The sequence below is a fragment of the Castor canadensis genome, chromosome 3 (genome assembly GCF_047511655.1).
Source record: "Castor canadensis chromosome 3, mCasCan1.hap1v2, whole genome shotgun sequence".
NCBI classification, from domain to species: Eukaryota; Metazoa; Chordata; class Mammalia; order Rodentia; family Castoridae; genus Castor; species Castor canadensis.
In genome coordinates, this window is record NC_133388.1 from 181,211,823 (window position 1) to 181,231,870 (window position 20,048).

Consider the following 20,048-nt stretch of genomic DNA (forward strand, 5'->3'; position numbering starts at 1 on the left):
AAAAAAAAGAATTTTTATAAATGCAACCTCCACCCAGCACAACAGTAAATAAATAAATATTTCATTAGTTCCAGTTGGGAAAAAATTTTAAAATAAAATAAAATCACAGCCACTCAAAAGGTAAAATTCACCAGTCCATATGTGCAACATGTTATAATGGCAGCCTCATTAACAAATATTAAAGAGGCAGGGAACAAATGCTAGCCTCAGGGCAGCATTCCTTCTTCCTTACCCAACCTAAATGGCACTTGCCCCTGCTCCTGAGCAGTCAGCTCTTTGCAAGTTGGTATCATAGCACCATTCAGTCAAAAAACTTCCAGGAGTACTGGAGCATCTTTTGGGATCACTCCCATTGTTCTAGCAGCAAGATGAAACAGAAAGGAAGCATCCAGCCAAATGTGTTAGAGATTGGATCTTTCAGGCCTAAGTTTGCCAGACACTGGATGTAGTTTGGACTGTATTCATTCATCCATTTGCTCACTCATTCATTCACCAAATATTTATTGAGTATCTCGGTGTCATGCTCAGAGCCACTGTGTGGGGACTGACATCCAACGTCTATTTCCCGTCTAAAGGGAAAGCTGGAATGGCACATCTGTAGAGAGATGGAAGCATTTATCAAAATTAGCATCTCCCAGGATAGACGAATCCTTGGTCCTCTTGTTAATGACCCTTGTGCATTTCATCTTTCTCCATTAAAAAAATATATATAAACCATTGCTCTGGGTCCTCCTCTTGCTTGCTAAGGAAAGGTCATGGTAGAAATGAGCTAGGACGGAAGTGCCTTTGTCAGCGGGCGCTGAATCAGCCAGGATCCCCTTGGCTCCCAGTCAGGGGAGCCTCCCCTGCTCTCCTATCCACAGAGGCACGCCCCCTCTGCCACTTTGCTGGCTGCAGAAGGAAGCTGATTAGCATTTTGCCACTCCAGCAAACTAAGCTACAGAATCTCATTTGTCCCCTTAGCAAAATATCAGGTGGAAGTGGAGCAGATTTGAATGTAAAGGATGAGTACATTATTTGCCCAAGCCTAAGGACAGAAAGGCAACAGACTGCTAGTTCTCCTTGGCCCTTTTCCCTGGCAAGAAAGGAATGTAATTCCACAACCTAGCAATCCCATGTGACCTTTGGGTGACTGAGGATGTTTTCTTCACATGCTGGGACACTGTAATCCATGACTCCAAATTAAAATTCCATTTTACTTCTCATTACTATGTTATAAAGTAAGAGTGCACTTAAGTTGTGCAAACGATAACAACAAAAAGGGGCATTCTTTTATTTTCTATATGCGATCTAAACTTCTTCACTAGCTCCATCCCACAGGGAGCAGGAGTTGGGGACGAGGAGCATGAACTCACCAGCCGAAAGCCTCTCCAACTCTTCAGGTTTCACACAACCTCTCTTAAGCTGAGTTGCTGGGAAGGGAACACTCTTTCCTCCAACATTTTCCCCATGGCTCCATTCACAGGATAGCTTTCATCTTCTGGTGACTGGGGACAAGACCTTAGATGTGGGGCTTCCCCAGGGTCAAGACAGGTCTTGACTGGGAGGCCACTGAACCCATCTGGTCCTGAAGCCCTGCACAGTTATCATCTCAGACACAGTAAGACCTTCCCCACCCTTTGGGGGAATAAACTGGCACCGGCTATTGAAGTCTGTGGCCCTGGCCCTTTGCCACCAGTTGAGAAGTCTCCACCTAATCAGTCCTGACCCAGGCCTCTGCTAAGCCAGCACTTACTGCAGCCTCCTCCCCTCCACTGTCATAACAAATTACCACAACCAAGTGAGTAAAACCATCAGAAATGTATTCTCTTCCTGTTCTGGAAGCCAAAAGTCCAAACCCAGTATGTTAACAGAGCCACACTTAGGGAAGACTCCTTTCTTGCCTTGTTCACCTTCAAATTGCTCTTGGCCTTCCCTGGCTTGTGGCAGCATCATTCCAATCCTCCCTCCATCTTCCTGTGGCTGTCTTCCCTGTGTTTCTATCCCCTCCAACCGCCCCCCCCCCCCCGGCTGTCCCTGCTTCTTTTAAGAATTACAGTCATTGGATACAGGACCCACCTGAATGAAACCCAGAATGATTTTGTATGGACATCTTTAATTACATCTGTAAAGATTTCTATACAAGATAACATTAAACAAGGGCTTAGGATTCAGATATACATATTTGAAAACACAACTGAAGCCACTACAGTCTCTAAGGAGTACACATTCCCCCTGGCAGGCTGCAGAGAAGCAGGTGGTGGAGGTGCCTCCCTCTGTTGGTTCTCCCAGCTTCTGGGGAGCCACAATGAGGCTGGACTTCTCTGAACCTGCTGGCAAGCCTAGACAGGAGTTGCTTCTGCTAAAAGATGCCCAAAACTTCTCTACAGTTTCCAGGAAGCAACCAACTCCCTGCATCTACATCCTTCCTCAGCCACCTTTCTTCTCTGCATTTCTGGCCCATTTTGCCTCCCTCAGAGGAGTGGTGTGAAAATGAAATGAACTCAAATCCAGAGAACCTGAGTTTGAACTCCAGGAATGACATGTGGCCTTTGACAAGTCCCTTCCACCCCACCCCACCTCCCCACCATTCTGAACTTTTTTTGTCATTGTTGTTTTTAAATGATACTGGGAATTGAACCAAGGGCCTTAGGAAAGCACTCTGTGGCTTGAGCCACACCTCCAGCCATGTGTGGAGGAGTGGTGAAGTGCCAGACACATGAGTGAGACCTTTCTGAACCTCTCAGCCAGGCCCAACTGTCAGGAGAATGCAGCTAAGCAAGTCATTCCCAGCTTGTACCACATGGAAGAAGAGAAGAACAGGCCAGAGAGCCCTGGTTAAACTCTTGACCCACTGACTAATAATATATCAATGTGGCTTTAAGACACCAAGTTTTTGGATGATTTGTTACATAGCAATGGACAACTGAAAACACATTTCATTTTCAAAATAACCCTACAAGAAAACATTATTCTCTCCATTTAGACATGATGAAAATAAGGCTCATTAAAGCTTTAACTTGTTCAAAGACACAGACCTAGAGTGAATTCCTAGAGACATCTAAGATGAAGCTCAGTTCTTAGTGACTGTAAAGCCCATGCTCTTTTCCCTAAACATGCAAATCAGCCTGGTGTGCAGCTAAAATGTCCAGTACAGTCAGCAGGGATTGGTTCAGTGCCCACTCCAATTATTCAGGCCCTTTTCTTCACTAGCTATTAAAAATTTGAAATATTGCTTTTGCCTGGGAGCCCACAATTATAAGAGGCAAGGATCATTATCATCTTTGGGAAGTATTGGAGTTCTTTCAAATTTATCAAAATCACTCCCCAGCCTTGCTTTCCTCACCTCCCTAACCTGACTGGCTGTGGATGCAGCCAACACCTGAGGCACAGCCACAGACGTGTCATCTGGGTCTCCATGGCATACCTCAACACGACCAGAAACGGTTGTCAGCAGGCATGCCCCACGGGCCAAACAAACATGCACATGGTAATAGATTTCCTTTGCTCTTCCATACTCCACCTTTTTCTGACTTCACTTCATAGTTTGTGCCGTCTGTTTTATTGCTTTGGAAAGTCCCTTGGAATATTATTTTGGAGTAAAATTACCTCATTTAATTCAATGTATTGCTCTTGGAAGCGAGTTTTATTTCCTGCACTTGATGCTGGACAGTAAATGAGATAATTCTATTTTTCTAGCCTCCCCTTGTGCATCTGTGGTTAAGGGGCTAACAAATTCACATCATGCCCTGTCACTTACAGAGACTTTGCCTTAGAGCATGGATGGACAGAAACAAAGGTATTTCTGCACAAATTTCACTCCACACAGTCACAGAAGGAAAGTCAGTGACCTAGTTATGCTCTGGTGGCAGTCTTCAAGGTCTTAGGCAGTTGTTCTCCCACGCTGAGTGATGCAAAGAATGGCGTACAAATTATCTGGTTCCAAAACACTCTTAATGACTCCATTCTATGCATGAGAACTTTCTAGGCAGTTTGGCAGATCAAGGAAGACATTGAACTTGGAATCAAAGGATATATGGACTCTCTTCAACCCATCCCAAACTCTCATTCCCACCTGCAATAAGGCACCAATGAATTGTCAAGGTCACCAGTGCATCTGGCCAAATGTAACAATGGATTTTAAATCTTATCTTAACATCCCAACAGTTACTGACACTGTCCTCCTTTGTCTTCATGAAACATATTTTTCTCTGAGTTTCTGAGCATCTCTCACTCTCTCCCCCCTCATCTACGCTTCCCATCAGTGTCCCCAAATACTCAATACTATTCAGCTTCATACTTGCAAAGGCCACCTTTATACTGGTAACTCACAAATTTTGCCATCAAACCCAATGTTATCCTTATCAGGAATCTCAAATCTTTTAAAACCAAAAAATGAAATTTCTAATTCCCCCCTCCTTATGCCTGCTGCTCCCTCAGTGTTCTCCAATTGAGTAAATGTTACTGTTCTTCACCAAGGTGTTCAGGATCAAAACCCTATCATCTTCCTTAACTCTTCCTTCTTTCACATTACACTTTATTCGATCATCAAATTCTTTCATTGCCTCAACTGCTACACCTCCTCGCCAAAGCCAGCTTCATTTTTTTTCTAATTACAACTGGTAACTGGCAATAAATTGTACCAGGGTAGCCAGTGGTAGACTGCATCAGGGTTTCAAAATACAAATGTTCCTCAACATACAATGTCTTGATATGTCTTAATAAACCATTATAAGTTGAAAATATCGTAAGTTGAAAAAATGCATTGAATACATCCAACCTACTGAACATCATTGCTTACCAACATAGTACACTGTAGAGTATGGGTGGTTTACCCTCAAAATCTCATAGCTGTGGCTCACTGCCCATTGATGCCAGGCTTGCACATGACTTGCTTTGGTCAATGAATATGATGCAGATGATATTTGTCACTTCTTTCTAGGCAGAAGAGTTCAGAATCAGTATCCAATTCATATCATCTCTTCTGTCTTTGCCATGAACCCAGCAAGGTTCTGGATAAAGCTGCTCCATCAACCAAGATTCTAGAATGGAAAACATGCATGACAGAGCTGCAAAGCATGACACATGCTAGTGTGGCATTGTTCAGCCCACTCTGACCAGCGCACTTACTGCTGACCTCCACCACCACCTACCCAGTAAATTCTCCACGTAGTAGAGTCACAGGGATTTCTCAAGATTAAATTAGGTCATGCCATTTTCCCAAAGTCCTCCAAAGGTTTCCCATTTAACTTAGAATAAAACCCAATTCTTTCATATTGTCTATAAGTCCTGTAGTTGAGTCCTGGCTCATCTCTCTGACATCTCTTGCTCTCTTCCTCTTGCCCCCATTTCTCTATCCACACTGACTCAGTTGCTTTTTTCTGAGTATTCTAGCATCATTCCAACCTTGGGGATTTTGCAGTGATTTGCTATATCCTCTGACTGGGGTGTTTGTCCTCCAGATGTTTGAATGGATAACTCTCTCACTTCCTGCACATCTATGCTCAGATGTCATGCCTCAGAGATTTCCTGAACACCTGGTTTGAAGTAGCCTATTCCCTCTGTATACCTGGCTTTGCTATTTCCTTCCTTGATTTTGTGCCTATCAGTATTAAACAAATAATACACAATTGTCCACTGGTTTACTGCCTGTCTACTATTTTAGAATGTAAGTTCTATAAGGCATTGCTCACTATTGAACTCTTAGAACCTAAGACACTGCCAGATACAAGATAGACTTCAAAAAAACATATGTGGCATTGAACAAAAAAATGAATGAATGACAGTCAAGGGAGATTCTCTCGCTATCTACATGAGTGTGGGCAAATTATTTTGCTTTTCTGAGTTTAGTTTCCTTATCCAAAAAAATGGAGTAATGGTCCCTGAATCTTCTACTTCATAGGGTTATTATGAGGATTGTAAATATAAATATGCCTTCTAAGGAGAAAATTTTAGATCAAATTATTTGGTATCTTACCTTATTTGAGATACCATGATTTTTGAAAAACTCAGAAAAATATACCTTATTTGAGATACCATGATTTTTGAAAAACTCAGAAAAATAAAACTACCTCCAATGACCTTCATCTCTTTTTTCTGTTGTCATCCCCCTCAATGGTGTATTCTTTTCTCCCCTTGAATACAGACACTTTCTTCTACATGTATAGTAAGAAGAACAGCGCAAACTTGAGTCAGCTTTAAATGTTCCAGATCTGACCTGTGAAAATTTTCTTAACCTTCTGGGCATAATTCTGTTGTTATAAGGTGTAAATGAGTTATGCATATAAAGAATTTTGAAGATTGTGTGGGTTAAAATAATCTTTCAGTAACTATGTTATGGTTATTCATTTCAGTACTTACTGTGTGGCTATACATATGATTTAATGTCTACTTCATGCATTTTTGTGTGTGAATAAAATAACGGAATACATGCCAAGTACTAAGAGTGGCACTTGAAATCTAACAGATGCTTAATAGCTAGTAGCCATTATAACTAGTAGTAGTGGTGGTGATGGTGGTGGCAGTAGCAATAGTGGTGGCAGTAATTCAGAGCAGTTATAAACTCAAAGAACTGAGAAGGAAAGAACCATGATTTCTAGATACAATTTTGCTCTTCCCAGCATGGGGGTGCTGACTAAGACACTTTCATATAAGCCTCTTCCCTAGCCATTTCAGCAAGTTACAATTCCCGACACCCAGAAGCATCAGCTCAGAGACATGATACAACTCCTATGAATGCAATCACCACCCCACTGCCCCCGCAAAGGGATAAAACTTCCATGGGTATTAGTCACAGTCTCAAAGTTGAAACCCAACTATAGGGCTGGTGGAGTGGCTCAAGGTGAAGGCCCTGAGTTCAAACCCCAGTACTGCAAAAAAAAAAGAGAAAGAAAGAAGGAAATCTAGCTACATTAAGTTTGCAGGAACCAAGGCATTGCTCCCTGTCTATAATTGATGACCTGTGATTCCCAAGCTCTGCTTTTAATGCCAAGCATCTCCATAAAATTAAAATTACCAGGTCACTATTAAGTAAATACAGATATTCCTCACTGTCTTTCTCTCGATATGAAGTGGAATCCAACCTTTGATTAGGAATTCATAAGATATCCCTCTCACTATTTCTCTCCAGGGATCTCTGCTTTAATCTAAGAGAATGACAGTCAGCTGTGCCAATTTCCAACATCTGTTATCAGTTCTATAAAGTTGTTCCCATTTCTCAGAGCCAAATGCTGAAGCATCTTCCCATTCTCACCATAAAATCATTCCATGCTAAAGGAGAGAAAATGGTACAACTATTAACCCCAGCAAAACCTAAAAGTTGTACAGGAAAATAAAAACAATCAGTTGTTAAGAGTGTTTATATAGACAGGACTATATTCCCTAAATATTAGCCTTAGCAAAACTATGAAATAACATTAGTAGCATAACGGCAGAGTTGGAGTGGGGTGATCAGTGCACATGAGTGGTGACAAGGAAATATAACTGTGGGAGGCTAATAAGTAATGCCTAAAGCCAGAAGAAGAAACAAGAAAGGAGCACAATATACATGTACCACTGATGCAGAGGTAATATCAAAATAACCCACTAAAAGAGCCAAATGTGTTGATCCTAGAAAGCAGGAAATGGTGGGGTAATATGTGTGCTGCTTTTCACTGTGCTTTTTGAAGACACTTAATCTTGAAAATTGTACATAGGTATTTTAATTGATAAAAATTGAAACTAAATTTTAAAATGATCACGCATCAACCATAAATCAGAAGAATGGTTTAATTGACTTCCCTTTGTCATGTGCACAGACAGACACATCTTGCCATTTGAGCAATACATTTGCAAAGCCTCTAAAGACAAGAAAATATTTTAGGGAAGTGTTAATGATGGTCCAGGCCAATCTGTCTTTTGTAAATAATTTTTCAGGCAAGGATACTAATTAGAGCCAGGATAGGAAAATGATACAACAGCCCATCAATCAACAGCTCATCTATTAAATACAGCAATAGATATTCAACATACCGTGGGGTAAACAACCAAGTGTAAGTTATAGTTTCTATCATTAAAAATCTTCTGAATCAAGGAAACACATAGGACATAAGCTTCTGTAAAGTTAAATGACAGTACAAATTTATAAATAATGTTTCATTAAAAAGTAAAAAGATGCTGCAAAATAATGCATGACATTTGCTAAATTAATGCTCTAAACTAGAGAGGCATTATTGTTTAGTAGAATGGAAGATCATTGCACTGGGGGGACCCCAAAATAAAGATGTGGGAAGTAACTCTTAGGTGAGCTAGATTTGAAAGTATAAGGGAAAGAAGAATTCAAGATGTGAATCCAGAAAAGCAATCTGTGGTCTTGGCCCCACGAAGAGATGTAAGGTCTACTTTGATGTTTGAGGGGTCCTGCTCACCAAAGCACAAAAATAATAAGCTGTTGACCTACGAAAAACAATTTATTCAGAAGCAAATAATTCTATCAGCCATGGTGAGACCAAGAATCCAGTCAAGTGTTCTGCTGGGATGTGTATCTATGGTTTTATGAGATCAAAATACATCAGGGGTGGTTTCTCAGCCATATTACAGGCCCAAATTCCCTGTAAACTGCAATTACCTCTTAGCAAAACCATTAATTAGGAAATTTCACTGATTCTATTGTAAATAATAAAAAATATGCTTGTGAACTTCTGTACTTTGATGAAGGCATCAGGCTCTGATTGATGGGGGAAGCTATTCTCCAAGGAAATATAAATGTGTAAGCCTTACATATTTATAAAGTTCAAACACATTTCCTCTTCAACAGCTTTCAAAACTAAAGTGACTTCAGTCCAGATAATGAAAGTAGGATATATATGTAAATTAACAAGAATAAATGTCCTGACGTTTATGTATCGCTTAGAGTACTTCATGAAAAATAACCTGTATGAGTGAGAATTCAGCAGTATCCTATACAAAGATATCCTCAGAAAAACCCAAACACACTGTAGGCCCTGAAGAGAAGAATCTTACTGGCTCGTAAGTAATTAAGAAGGATTTGCAGGGCAGACATAAGAAGACAAAAGTCACATCAGGAGACAACGCTATGACCAGAGGGTTTCTTTTAGTTCCAGAAGACCAGGTGGCTGTATCCACCAGAGCCCAGAAGAGGGCAGACAAGAGCTACTCCAGGGGACTCTTCTTTGAAAGCATGCCCATTGGGCCCTGGGTAAGTGAAAGGCTTGGTCCAGGTGGACAAAGAAGGCCAGAATCAGCTCATCACTGATTGGTGTAGGAGGTGGGGGAAGAAGGAGAAAAGGATGGGTAACCTGGATCAAAGGTATCCAAAACAGATTAAGAACGTGAGCAAGAACTATGGAGAAGCCAAAGAATGGAAGATAAGACAGCAGCCAGGAGTCAGAACAGGCTCTGATCAACTCATTCCTCAGCTCAAAAGTCTTCAAGGGCTCCCTGATTCCCAGTTCACACTTAGACTATGAAGGTCCCACCATTATCCAGCCCTAACTCGCCTTAAGAACCTTGAGAATTGCTGGGGATTTTATTACACACTCAAGATACTAACCAAACCAAAGGTTCTTCCCTGTGACTTTCCTTCTCTGTGCCTTTATTCCTCTGGTCCCTTCATTCCTTCATCCATACAAGAAGTGGCCACTCCATGCTAGGAATGGAAAGGAGAGATACTGAATTAAGCAGAGGAAGTGTCCACTTGAAGACACCAGGAGGAAACAGATATTACTATATAATATAATATACAAGACATAGCTATCCTGAGGATAAGCAAGGCAGTTGATGGAGAGGAGAGGCCAAATCAGGCTGCTACAAAAGTCTTCTTGGAGGAGGTGAAAATCCCCCCGAGATCCCCTTGGCTAACCTTCTCCATATGGCTAACCCTTCCGTGCATGCTAGAGAGCCATCTGTTATTTCCATCTGCCTGCCTTTCCCTACTCCTGGCACAAGCCCTCCTCTGCTCATTTAGGAAGACCCCCTACTCCCTATTCCAGGGAGGACTGGACAGGTGCACAGACCTTGCCAATCAGTTTGCCCTGTCCTTTTGTCCACAGGGGTTGGTTGCAGTAAGGGTATCCTTTAAGATAAACCAATCAGCTTTTTTTTCCTAGGTCCCTGCCCCATTTGGAATCAGACAGGTAGCTCCCTCTTTCCCCAGTACTGCATGTGTGAGAGTAGACTCCAGACGAGCTGGAACCATGTCTCTTGTCCCATGAAAGATTCTGAAAAAACTAACTGAAAGAAAGAGACAGAGACATGACCCTATGGAAATCCCAGAATCCAATTGCTCTGATTAGGACTGGGTCTATATCCAACTGTGTGTATCAAGAGCCCACAAGGGCTTATCCAAATAGAACATTATTTTTCTCGGGTAGAAAGTGATTAAAGACCACCAGGCAAGGCCTGGTTTTCTGGCATTACTATGACATCAAAGACCACTTTTTTCACCATCTTTATCATGTTCTCCTCATAGTTCCAAGATGATTGCTGGTTCTGTAGATATTATACCTACATTCCAAATAAGGCGAAAAAGCATATGCCCACTGCGAGTATTCCCTTTCATCAGAAAAGTAACGCACTCTCAGAAATCCCACCCTATAGGGTGCTTATATCTAAACGTTCAGAAAAGGGCCATGCAGCCACCCCTAGCTGCAAGGCAGTCTGGAGAGCTGATTGTGCTTAGTTGGGCACAGTGAGAAGACAGAGGGAATACATATTGTGTGGCAAGTGGCAGTGTCTGCCACAACTCCTACCTTTCCTCACTTGCCTATAGAAACCCACAAATCCTCCTGTTTGCTTATTCCAGCTCAAGGCAGGTACTCATAACTCTCAATCAAAAAACCATGACTAGTAAATCTGCCAAATGCTACCACTATCATAAAGCCCTTCCTGACCCCACCCCATCAGAGTAACCTGGATGTCTTCAATTTCCAGTCATACCATGTCCTTCTCCCACCAGCACCCCAAGGAAGGGGAATCACAAGGACAGGGACAACTCCACCCTGACAGCCAAAGCAGGTGGAGAGTCCTGTCAGCATGATTCCTGGAGCCCAGCTCCTCTCTTCCCATCACTTCACCTATGGAGAACCATGCTAGGGCTTACCCAGAACTCTCTAGTCACTGCTATGACTGCAATGCTGGGACCAGGATGCATTGCTGGCAGGAAAGGGGGGGTGGGTAACAGCCCTGACTTGCTACTAAAACCATGTAAATATAATAATCCTGTGTAATGCTGGAGCACTACACAGTACTGAAAAGAGATGGAGGAAGTTCTGAATGTATTGAGGTGAAGTACTTCCCAAAGTGTTACTAAGAAAGGAAAGGTCAAGTGCAAAATGAATTACATATAGGAAAGAATCATTTGTGTCAAAGGAAACATAACAATAATATAATTTGTGGGGAAAATACTTGTATCTTTAGAAAATACCTCCAGAAAGGTGCACAGTGCAGGAACCTGGCACCACTGGCTGCCTCCACAATGAAAAATAGGAAGACAAGAGAATTGAAGGCAATTTTTCTGTATACCCTTTAAACCTTTTCAATTTGTGCCCTGGGAGTATATTGCCTATTTGAAAAAGGATAAAATATATTTCTTTAAGTTAACACATTTGCAATTTGTGATCATATGCCTGGTTCTTGGTTTTGTTTTGCTTTGCTTTGCTTTGTTTTTTTTATTTGTTTGTTTGTTTTATTTTGTTTTGTTTTCAGAAAGGAAGGAAGAAATTGGCAACCCTGGCTGGGAAGAAAAACAGAATAATAGCATCCATTGAACACAAAAATTGAAATCCTATTTTTGATGGATGAATGCTTTTTTCCTATTTTGCTCAAAACATTGCCAGACATGATTCATTCATCCTCTCTCTCTCCTAAAGGTATGGAAATATTGATCCAATTCTGTTCAGCTCAGAGCTGAGAGACTGGAAGATAAGAGTCTTGGCATCCTACCTGTTCCCCAACCCTGGGCAGGTCATTGTGCCCTTGCTCTGGCTCTGCCCTGTGCCTGAAACCACCTCTTCCTTCTTCTCACCATCCCAAGAAGCCACTCCAATACCCACAAGCCTTCTCTGCTGAAAATTGCTTTTCCCTCAGACCAGAGGTGAGCAAGCCTTTTCTGTAAAGGGCCAAGCCAGGTAGTAAGTATCTTATGCATTTTTTTAATACTGATCTGTCTCGTCATCACTACTCAACTCTGCTGTTGTACCAGGCAAGCAATGAAAACAATGAGCAAACAAATGTTTGTGGCTATGCGCCAATCAATCCACGTACAAAAACATTCAGACCAAAATGCAGACCACTGACAGCGCCAAATGCTGGCAAAGATGTGGAGCAACAGGAACTCCCATTCATTGCTGGGAGGATACAAAATGGTACAAAACGGCCACTTTGAAAGACAGCTCGATGGCTTCCTACAAAACTAGACATACTCTTACCATACCAGTCAGCACTCTCCTTTGCATTTACCCAAAGGAATTGAAAACTTATGTCAACACAAAAACCTGCACAAAGATCTTTAGAGCATCGTTGTTCATAATAACCCAAACTTAGACGCAACCAAGATAAACTTCAATAAGTTAATGGCAAATAAACTGTTATATGTCCCTACAATACACTATTTTTCAGCACTAAAAAGAGCTCTAAAGACATGGAAGAAACTTAAATGCTCATTACTAAGGAGCAATTTGAAAAGGCTACATATGGTTTGAGTCCAACCATAAATGCTATCTTTCCTAACTCCCATCCACCAGCCAATTAAATCTAATTTGTTAGATTTAATTGGACCACAGTCACTCAGCCCTGCTGCCAAGGACAGAACAGAGCTGATAGCATCCTCTTTCCTGAGACATGTCTGTCACATTCAAGACTGACTCTTTTGCCCCAGTTGCACTCCAAGGGCTCCAAAAAGCACTGCTCCACTACCTCTGCCTCCAGAGAGTCCCAGAGTAACACAGTCAGAGTGCCTCCCTAAGGGTTGAGTAGAGAATCTGGATTAAGAAACTCTTTTTTTATTATTATTATTCACATGTGCATACAATGCTTGGGTCATTTCTCCCCCCTGCCCCCACCCCCTCCCTTACCACCCACTCCATCCCCTCCCTCTCCCCCCACCCCCTCAATACCTGGCAGAAACTATTTTGCCCTTATCTCTAATTTTGTTGAAGAGAGAGTATAAGCAATAATAGGAAGGAACAAGGGTTTTTGCTAGTTGAGATAAGGACAGCTATACAGGGAGTTGACTCACATTAATTTCCTGTGCGTGTGTGTTACCTTCTAGGTTAATTCTTTTTGATCTAACCTTTTCTCTAGTTCCTGGTCCCCTTCTCCTATTGGCCTCAGTTGCTTTTAAGGTATCTGCTTTAGTTTCTCTGCATTGAGGGAAACAAATGTTAGCTAATTTTTTAGGTGTCTTACCTATCCTCATATCTCCCATGTGTGCACTTGCTTTTATCTTGTGATCAAAGTTCAATCCCTTTGTTGTGTTTGCCCTTGATCTAATGTCCACATATGAGGGGAAGCATAGGATTTTTGGTCTTTTGGGCTAAGCTAACCTCACTCAGAATGATGTTCTCCAACTCCATCCATTTACCAGTGAATGATAACATTTCGTTCTTCTTCATGGCTGCATAAAATTCCATTGTGTATAGATACCACATTTTCTTGCTGGATTAAGAAACTCTTAAAGCAATCAAATGACAAAGCAACACTGACTGCCACACCTCCTGTGGCCCACGAACCCCATCTTTCACATGGCTTTCCATTTAATAAGATGCTTTTGTTACTGTTAGTTTTTTACATTCATCTATAGATAACTAACCTTTCTGGGACATGCCAAGTTCTTCAAATATTTTTAAAAGTTGACCAAGGGGAGAAAGGACCCTTTTACTTTCTATTGTATAACTTTTGGTGCAGTTCTTTTTACTATGTGCATTCTTTGTAGTTTACAAATATTTTAGAAGAGACCGTGAAGGATTTGATGTGTCATTTTGGAAACTGTTTTTCATGAGTAAAGTCTTTCTGAATACGGTGATTGCAGATTCCTACCAAATATTTGTTGGTTGGGTAAGTCTAGGAAAAATAAGTAACTTTTGTTTTGAGTTTAGAAACTAGAGAACATTATCAAATTACTTTACTTTCGCTTTCTAAGATTCCTAACTAACACTTTTATGCTTCAGAGTCAAGGGATTCTGTATTTTGTGGGGTTTGGAAATCCTTAAAAATTGCAGCCTTTCAGGTCCCCTGCCCACCCACTCCACTCCCACCCCCACCCCTGCTTCTCCCATCACTTCCTGCACAGCAAGGGAAGCCTAGAGATCCAGAAGGACTCAGGCACCCCCCACATCCAATCTTCCAGCCCACCAACACTGCTGTTCCTCTGGTGCCCAGCAGGGAGAGCAACTGTTCCCGTTGGCTGGTCAAGGGCCTCAAGTGCAGAGAAGCCAAGTCCACTGGGCACTCACTCAGCTTGCACCATGGCTGCCACTGTCTTCCACCCTTCAAGGTCTTGAGGAAACAGTGAAATGTGTGTTTAGACACACGGACAAGATGAGCCATGTGTGCCAGCGCTTTGAGCGATGGGCTTTCTCCTCTGATCCCGTCTCTCACCTTCTAGAAAAAGTCTTTGTGTCTGGTGTGACTCTTGAAAAGTCACTAGTGTGACTGAGGGACTGAATTTTATTTTACTTTGTTTTCATCCATTTAAATTCTAAAGTAGCCAAAATTCAATACTCTGGTTTCTCTTCAGATCGTATAAATCTTTCGCCTTTTAAAGTAGCCAAAATTCAGTTATTGGAAATCTTATGCTTGGAACAATTTAGGGGGCTTAAATCCATTTTTTTCAACTGTAAATTTGATAAGATCAAAATACAGATTAAATGTGTTCTATGAAAATTTAGGGTCCAGATTGAGATGCATTGTTAGTATGAAATACATATCATATTTTGAACATTTATTCCAAAAATTGCAGAACATTTGGCTCATATTATTTTTGTTGATTATTTACAGAAGGGATAAGATTCAGGATATCTTAGGTTATAGGAAATATATTATTAAAATTGGCTTCACTTGATTCTTTTTTCCTTTTGATAGTGTGGCAACTGGAAATTTTTAATGTAGCTCACAGTATATTTCTTTTGGATGGTGTTCTTCTAAACTATTTTGCCAACCATCCTGAGCTCTGAGAAACTGACCAGAACCTGGTCACACTGCCCTCCTGGAATTCACGGGCAGCAAAATCTGCTCAGCCTTCCAGGGGCTCAGGGAGATGGACGGTGAGTGAGAGAAGGAGCAGTGGGAATTGTTGCTCTGACTTACAGCCCTCATGCTGGGGCCTCAGCTTGGCCCCAGGAGCCCTGCATGTCCACAATAGGCCTTCTCCTAGTGACGCAGGACAGTGAATATGTAGTCCTGGCCCTCCGGGGACACATGGCTCAGTAGAAGTGTGTACAGGAGCATCTATTTCACAGATGCGAGGCAGCACCTGCACAAGGCTGGAGGGGCTTCAGATCTCTCTCCTGCTGGCCTGTGGGGGCTCTGCGTGGCCTAGTGGAGGCCACCTCTACTGCTAAGCCAGGTGCATGAGCTTGGATATCTTAGAGTCTTGATTTCCATACATAAAATCAGAGGGTTAGAACAGGCTCTGTTTAAAATACAGTGACTCAACAGAACACCCTTTGCTGTGCATGGCATTGGCAGAAAAGTGGAGTTCAAATAGGCCCAAGGCCAGGCCTTTGCTCTTCCCCTAGGAATTCACTTGGGAGTTCAGACCAGTGCCCAAAACCAGGTCTGCCTAAATCACAGGTCAAAAGCTAATTTAAGCTACACACAGGGAGGGCCAATGGAACAGGATTACCAGCCCTATTCAGCAGGACCAGCACTGGGTGTGGCACAATTCCCTGGGCTCCATTTCCTGGTCCCAAGATACATCTAGGTTCCAGGAGGTTCTGAGGTAGAAACACACACAAGATGTTTTGGGGTGCATGACCCCAGTCACAAACACCAAGAGACCTGTAATATCCAGCAAAATGCTTTCTAGACTTCCAGTGCCTAAGAGACCTGGGAAACCAGAAAATAGTGAGTCCAAATGGAGGAGGAAGAGAAAGCCATGCCATGTGAATCCAGAACCCCAGTTCTGTTCCCAACTCAGCCAAGAGATCATTCAGTGCTACGTACAAAATAATGATAAAAAAAAATGTGTGATCTGGGAGCAATGGCTTGCACTGTAATCCCAGCTACTTGGGAGGAAAGGTAGAAAGATCTTCATTTGAGGCCAGCCCCAGGCAAATGCATAAGACCCTGTCTGAAAAATAAACTACCAGCAAAAAAGACTGGGGAATGGCTCAAGTGGTAGAGTGCCTGCCTAGCAAGTGTGAGGCCCTGATTTCATTCTCCAGTACCATACAAAAAAAAAAAAATGTGTGTGTGTGTGTGTGTGTGTGTGTGTGTGTGTGTATGTGTGTGTAGACAGCGAACATCACTGGGAGTAAACTAAGCTTTTGATCTCCCAAAGGTTCCACCCAATTATACATAAGATGCCAAAGAGGAGTGATGGACAAGTGTACCACCAGCCACAGAGATCGGGGATGACTTCCTGGTAGGGTGATTTTGGGAGAATAAGCAAAGGGCCCAGTGTCTAAGAAAAGGGGCTGAGGAGGCTTAGAGCAAGGCCTTCCTCCCCTCTGGGAACACCAAGCTAAGGTCACATCTGACTCCTCTTGGCAACTTTCTGCAGCAGTAAGCTTTGTCTTCTAAGATGCGAGGTCCTTCCAGATAATTCCATGCTTGATTATCTCTGCTTATTGTCACTGCATTTATTACTATCAAGACCTCCTTCTACAAGACTTCATGGGCAGCTCATCTCTCCCACAGTACAGCCAGAGAACTAGTTCAGGACTTGCTCTCATCCCTGCCAGCCTGCTGGGCCATCTCTGGATTGGAAGAATCCCTGAAAATCATGCTGTCCATTGTCCTGTCCTCACTCCCCCCAGAGGCCTCTGACTTTACTCTGTGTTGGAAAAAAAAAAAAGCAGGATGTTAGGGCTGGTGGAGTGGCTTAAGTGGTGAAGTTCCTCCATAGCAAATGTAAGGCCCTGAGTTCAAACCCAATAACAAAGAAAGAAAGAAAGAAAAGAAAAACAGGATATTAAAATAGGTGGCATGTTTCAGGATCAGCTGAGGCTCCAATACAGCAAAATCCAACTGCTCCCCATTTCTAAGTTTGGTCTGAGACCACCAAGACTTCAAGAGGAAATACTCAGGTACAGGTTCTAAGATCCCAGTCTATCCACTGCCATGAACCTTAAAGAAAGTGGAAAGGCAGACATACGGATTGGTACTAGACTAGGATTTGAGGGAAAGCAGCCAGTGTCTCTCTGAGAATAAAGGAGAAGACCTTTCTTCTCATATCAAGGCCAGGCAATGGGGCTTCATTGACAATCCTAGGCTTGGTGCATGTCCCCAGAACACAAGGGACTCAAGAGATTGGGGTCTGACTTACCCTGAGTAATCTAAAAGGCAAGAGATGGTGGCCTTGCCTGGCGCCAATGGCTCATGCCTGTGATCCTAGCTACTTTGGGAGGCAGAGATCAGGGGGATCGAGGTTGGAGACCAACCAGGGCAAATAGTTCAGCAGACCCTTGTTGGCTTGAAAATAGCCAACACAAAAAAGGGCTGGCGGAGTGGCTCAAGCAGTAGAGTACCTGCTTTGGAAGCATGAAGCCCTGAGCTCATACCCCTTCAAAAAAGAGAAAAATGGTGAACAGCTACTTGTACTGAGAGTGGAGTGAGACAAGGTTAGTGATGAGGATGGTTTGTATCAGGACAAAGGATGTATGACTGTTTCCCATAAACCAGAACTGGCCTACAAGGTATGCCTGACCACATGCCTGGAGGTGAGGGAGAAGTGGTGGAGGGACAATAAGAAGAGATTTTGCTCCTGATCAAGCAAGCTGCAGGTGCCCCACCAGCGTAGCAGAGGAGGATGCTGCAAATTACCCCCTAAAAACCCTTTGGGAATGTCAACTGTCAACGCCAGATGGTAGAGCACTTCCTGCCCTCATCCTCCTCTCCTCACTTCCCCAATCCTAGAGATGCAAGAGGGAGCAGGGAGGGGCACAGAAGCCCGGTGAAGAAAGCAGAGATCCAGCAGATGCAGTGAGCTGGGGGGACAGAAAGGATGCTCACTTTCAAATGAGACTGGAGGGTGTGGGTCCTTCTCCTGAGTGGATGTCATCATTAGTAATGGAGTCAGAGGGTTTTTTTGTTTTTGTTTTTGTTTTTGTTTTTATGTAGAGAAAGAGACTGGACACCTTTTTCTCAGACAACAGTGACAGAAGAATTCATGAGCTTGTCCCACATTTCTCAAAAGCAGGATAAAAACTACAGAACAAGCTTGAGAGGAGAGCAGAATAGCCATACTGCAGCCCCTTTCTGCTGTGTCCTACAAGTCAAGTTCCTATTTGTTGACTATGATGGCAAAATGGACAGTTTCCAAAGGTAGGATCATATCTTCCATGGTATTCAAATCTTTCTCTTTTTTTCCTCAAAGAGTCATATAAAGTTCTCTTGGAATAAAATATTCATCACAAGTTGAACATACCACCATCTGGAAATGCTCTAATTTATTTGCCCAATATCTTATCCAATGTTTGCTCTTGCAAATCATGCTAAAATCAAATATTCTATGCATAAAATCCTTGTATACATATTTGATTCCTTCCTAAGGATAAATCCCAGGAAGTGGAATTGCTAGATTAACAGGTAGAAATCTTTTTAAGGCTTTCTATCTCTATCATAAAAGAGGCACAGGGTCTAGATACACATTTTTTGCTGAGTAGGACTGAGTTGTTCAGAAATGGCCTGCAAAGACTACATGCTTTATACAGTGCTAGGTGACAGGGAAACACCAAATGTCACTATTCAGGAGGTTCTTCCCAAAGCACAGTGATGTAAGGAGAATAAGAATCATACCTGAACAAGTCCAGGCTTGTTTTGTCTTCTATAAAACACACTTGCACACAGAATTCATTGTGTAACACTTGTGTCACCTTATCAGAGATTGATTTCTGGAGTAAGCAGTATGGAGTGTGGTCAAAACACAGATGCTGGGGCTGCATATCTTGACCTCAGCCCTGCCATATACTGATTGTGTTACTAGCAAGTCTCCTCACCTCTCTGTCCTGAGCATCCTCATTCACAAACCTCCCAAATCCAATTGATTCCTGAAAATGCTTAACAAAGTGCCTGGCATTTAGTAAGTACTCTAGATATGGTGTCATTCATTATTATTTTCAAGACTTACCTTTAACAGTAGTACCAGATCAACTGAATTAGTGGTTCTCAATTAGTTGGGAGTGATTTTGCCTACCAGGTATACTTGTCAATGCCTAGAGACATGTTTGGTTGTCACAATGTAGAAGGGAAGGGGTGCCACTGGCATCCTGTGGATGGAGGCCAGAGATGCTTCTAAACGTCCATGCTGCAGACAGGCCCCCAAAATGAAATGCCAGAGTGCTGAGGTTGAGAAGTCTGAGCTAAGCCAACCCTGGTGTTCACTTGGGTGCCACTTCTCACATCCAGATGAGCTCCACGTTCCTGTTTGAAGAGTACCATATTTGTGTGGCATTTCCCTCTCACTACCTCAGAGATAATCCAGTATATATGGAATGGGTAGGATGGACTGCACCCCTGTCTAGTACTACAGTATAAGATGATAGAGGGGGAGCTAATGACCAGGTGGATTAGCGGGTTATGGGTCACAATGACTCTACACAGCTACAAATCCCAGGGACAAACCCAATCAGCATTTGTTTGTTGTTCATAGCTTTAAGAGGTGGTTGGGACAGTTCTGCTTCAAGTTATAAGCCAAATCAAGGCTGCCCTGTATCTCAGGGTAATAGCATGAGTTCTTCCCATAGTGAAGGTCCCAGATGGCCAAGCAGAAATGATGGCACTTCCTGAGGATCAGAACTGACATACTGACACTTCAGCCCACAGCCCATTAGCCAAGACCTATGAGTGTGGTTCTATGTTACCTATAGAGTCAAGTTCAAATGCACTAGACTACCCCTCTCCTTTAATGG

At 42.5% G+C, this 20,048-nt stretch overlaps 1 long non-coding RNA gene across 1 annotated transcript in view; it reads right to left on the reverse strand.

The window, feature by feature from the left end:
• Positions 1–1,655, reverse strand: part of LOC141421369 (uncharacterized) — a 117,877-nt gene extending 116,222 nt beyond the window's left edge. Inside the window, exons 1-2 of the long non-coding RNA XR_012445959.1 lie at positions 1,356–1,655; positions 494–595 (exon numbers count right to left, since the gene is read on the reverse strand). This is a non-coding gene — a long non-coding RNA (uncharacterized lncRNA). The remainder of the gene's footprint in view (positions 1–493; positions 596–1,355) is intronic.
• Positions 1,656–20,048: the final 18,393 nt, after the last annotated feature.